A 4,584-nucleotide genomic window follows, 5' to 3' on the forward strand; every position below is an offset into this window, starting at 1 on the left:
TTGAGGGTTGATTCCCACTATGTCTGCCAAACTCCACCCAATTGCCTTCTTATGCTTCCTCAGTACATCAAGTAACTGCTCTTCTTGTTGAGAAGTCAAAATAACATCGAAAAGGGGAACAGTTACCTCAACCTTTTTGAATATTTCTACCATTTTAGGATCAGGTTCCAGCTGCTTCCTGGGCTTCCTTGCAAGTTGTGGAAATGGAATGGGAGTAGTGTTTTCTGTGGAGCCTACGTCTTTTTGTGCTTCTTCCTGTGGTTGAGCTATCTCTCCTTCAGCTATGTCCTGTATGTCCTCTTCCTCTTCAACATCTTCGATTTCTACCACCTCTTCAGCTGAGGCGTATTCTGGTGGGCTTGGTTCCTCCTGATTCCTCTCCTGCAGTGTGGTTCCAGACCTCAGGGTGATGGCATTAATGCCTCCCTTCGGATTGGGTAACGGTTGGGAGGGGATTCCAGTGGTGCTTGAAAGTTGGTTACTAGAATTTTGTGCTGAACCAAGTTGTGTCATAAAAGCTTGCAGAGTAGAGGTGAAACCATTCAGACTGGCGTTAATACTATTCACGATGGTATTTTCAATGGCCAGTTGTCTTTTCTCAAAAGCTTGTAATAAATCTTCATTAGAAGATACAGAAGAATGAGTAAATTGAGAGGTTTGCTGCTGATTGTGCGGTGGTCCTTGGTTTTGCCTCAGGTGAGGTGCTCGGTACAGTTGATTTTGCTGCCTGTTGTTGTTATTATTCTACCTCTGATTTCCCTGATTATCTCTGCCTCCCCTATTATTGTTGTCCCTCCAATTCTGGTTTGAATTGTCCTGCCATCCATGGTTATTATTTCCACTTTGATTGCACCCTTGGTTGGGGCGGTCATAGAAGTTGTGAGTGGATGCCACCATGTTGTCTTCTTGTTGGAGCTGCGGGCATTCATCAGTGTAATGGCTGTAATCAGCACAAATTCTGTAAATTCTTTGTGGAACCAGTAGTTGGTTTTGCTGCGGTTGAGTTTGCTGAGCTTGTTGAGTCAACTGCATTTGCTTCAGCAGGTTGGTCATCTCACAGATGCTTCGATTTAGAGCAGCAGTCTCTATGCCAAAAGATACTTCTGCAATGGCCCTTGAACGGCCTTGCTTCTGTCTGTGGTTCCGAGTAGATTCAGCTAAATCACTGATCAATTGCCAAGCTTCATCAGTGGTCTTGTACTTCTTCATAGACCCATTGCTGGCACTTTCCAATGTGGTCTTATCTTGGGGCCTCATACCTTGTGTGATATAGCTGAGTAGCACGATCTTGTCAATCATGTGGTGGGGGCATGCTTCCAAAATATTATTGAAGCGCTCCCAGTATTCAAAGAGAGTCTCATTGTCATCCTGAACAATTGTAGAGATATCCTTCCTCAGTTTATCAGTAACTTCAGATGGAAAGAATTTCTTCAGAAACTCCTTTCTGAGTGTATCCCAGTTGGATACATTTTCTATAGGTTGAGTGTAGTACCACTCTCTTGCTTTTCCCTCAAGAGAGAATGGAAAAGCTTTCAGCAGAATTGAAGTTTCATCAGTGCCATCACGCCTGACAGTAGAACAGGCTGCCTGGAAGTCTCTCAAGTGCTTGATAGGCTCTTGAGCAGGCAGGCCATGAAACTTGGGCATCAAATTTAGCAGTGCGGTCTTTATTTCAAAATCCGTAGCTATCGCTGGATGATGCGCTTGAAACGGTTGCATTGTAAAATCAGGAGCTCCTTCCTCCTGAATGGTAACTCTTCTAGCTGCCATGTTTTCTGCACGTAAAACAACCGAATCAGTAGAACGGGGGTTGGTTTCTTCCTCAAATTCACTTTCAGATCCGCCCTCAGAGCGGGCTAACCTACGCTGTTCCCGTCTTATTCGTGAAATTGTCCTTTCAATTTCAGGATCGAATATTAGCAAGCACGGATCAGGAAGTGAACGCGTCATTTGACGGAAGAAACATGCAGCTCATAGTAGCAAAGTTAAATAAAATGCAAATAAATAAATACTAATTAATAACTTTAGCACGCTATTGCAACTCCCCGGCAACGGCGCCAAAAATTGATGGGAAGCAGAAGCTGGTGAATTAAAAATTTATTAAAATGGTTACATTGCAAGTATAGTTCTTAACTCACTGAAAATCTGCCTATCAATTTAGAAATATGTCACAGAGAGTTTAAATTAAAATTACTGGGAGTTTTAAGTCCCAGGTCGTCTCCCAACGAGTTGCAGAAAAGTGTGCTGTTTTATTAATCAGATGTTCCAAGAACTTGAGCTAAGTAAATTGGAATTTAAATTGAGGTATTTTAAATAATATAAATAAAAGCCTTGACTGGGAATTGATTAGTTAGAATCTCTATCATTGATGGAGTGATTTTTAAGATTGATTTATAATTAACGGTTACTCTGTTTGGTTATCCTTTACTAGGTAAGGGAAAGTCAAACAAGTTGGACTGCCAGATCTATTCACGAGTTACAACCCACTTAGTTCAAAGGGATTGGCGTTGGTGATAGGATAGCAATCCAACATTTAACCCAACTATAAAATTCTCCTTCAATCCTTCAAACTCAAGAATTCCTTTTAATCAACTCCCTATCAAGTAATGAAACTACTCACGCATTGTAAATAAAGAATCCATGGCACATAAAAGGTAATTAAAAGAAGACATGATTATTGGAATTGAAATTGAATTAAAGAGAAATAATCCTTGCATTAATTAATCATAAAAGTATCTGAATGACAAAATTGAACATAACAAAGAACATGGAAGAATAAAACCAAGTTAAGAGAACAAACTTGAGTGATGAAGTCTTGATGAGGAAATAACTCTTCTCAATGTTCCAATGCTAAGACCAATTGAAAATTAAAATTCTAAAAACTAGAGAGAAAAACCTAAGAGAGTGAAAAAAAACTATATCTCAAACTACTGAATGAATGTGTGTGTTGTTTCTGCCTATTCTCTGACTCTAGTCTGCTGTTCCGGGCCGAAATAAGGTCCAAAATCGCCCCCATCGAATTCTGCAGATTAAATTGATGAATAAGTGGGCAAGGATCATGACAAAACCACACAATTAAACACAATATAAACTATAAAATAGTGGTTTATCAGAAAGATTCAAACTTTAAGTTCTAGAATCATATATTGTGATTTCTTGTGAGTCAAGTCACTAATTGGAATTTTAAAATTCAAATCTTTTTCAAAACTATTTCTAATCATATCTTTCTATCATATCTTTTTAAAATCATATCTTTTTCAAAAAAATTTGATTTTAAAATATCTTTTCTAACTTCTTATCTTTTTATCTTTTCAAAATTGATTTTCAAATCTTTTTCAATTTCAATCATATCTTTTTACTTCAATCATATCTTTTTCAAAACTACCTAACTACTCTTCCCTCTCTAATTTTCGAAAATACCTCCCTCTTTTTCAAAAAATTCTTTTTAATTATTTAATTACTTCAATTTTTAATTTTAATTTTAATTTTATCTTAATTTTCGAAAATCATTAACACTTTTTCAAAATTTATTTTTCGAAATTCCCTCTCTCCCATCTCCTTCTATTTATTTATTCATTTACTAACACTTCTCTTCATCTCAAATCACTGCTCCTATCCTTACCCTTGTGTTTGGATTATCCATTCTTCTTCACTCTTATTCCCTTTCTTCTTCTACTAACAACAAGGGAACCTCTATACTGTGGTAAAAAGGATCCCTATTATTATTTTCTGTTCCCTTCTTGTTGAAGAAGATCCTGAATCTGAAAGGACTCTGAAAAGGAAACTAAGGGAAGCTAAATCACAACAATCCAGAGACAACCTTACAGAAATTTTTGAAAAGGAAGAGGAGATGGCAGCCGAAAATAATAATAATGCAAGGAAGATGCTTGGTGACTTTACTGCACCAAATTCCAATTTCCATGGAAGAAGCATCTCCATCCCTACCATTGGAGCAAACAATTTTGAGCTTAAGCCTCAACTAGTCTCTCTGATGCAACAAAACTGCAAGTTTTATGGACTTCCATCTGAAGATCCTTTTTAGTTCTTAACTGAATTCTTGCATATATGTGATACTGTTAAGACTAATGGAGTAGATCCTAAAGTCTACAGGCTCATGCTTTTCCCATTTGCTATAAGAGACAGAGCTAGAATATGGTTTGATTCTCAACCTAAAGATAGCCTGAACTCTTGGGATAAGCTGGTCACGGCTTTCTTAGCCAAGTTCTTTCCTCCTCAAAAGCTCAGTAAGCTTAGAGTGGATGTTCAAACCTTCAGACAGAAGGAAGGTGAATCCCTCTATGAAGCCTGGGAGAGATACAAGCAACTGACCAAAAAGTGTCCTTCTGATATGCTTTCAGAATGGACCATCCTGGATATATTCTATGATGGTCTGTCTAAATTAGCTAAGATGTCATTGGATACTTCTGCAGGTGGATCCATTCACCTAAAGAAAATGCCTGCAGAAGCTCAAGAACTCATTGACATGGTTACAAATAACCAGTTCATGTACACTTCTGAAAAGAATCCTGTGAATAATGGGACGCCTCAGAGGAAAGGAGTTCTTGAAATTGATACTCTGAATGC

The sequence above is a fragment of the Arachis ipaensis genome, chromosome B06 (assembly GCF_000816755.2).
Source record: "Arachis ipaensis cultivar K30076 chromosome B06, Araip1.1, whole genome shotgun sequence".
NCBI classification, from domain to species: Eukaryota; Viridiplantae; Streptophyta; class Magnoliopsida; order Fabales; family Fabaceae; genus Arachis; species Arachis ipaensis.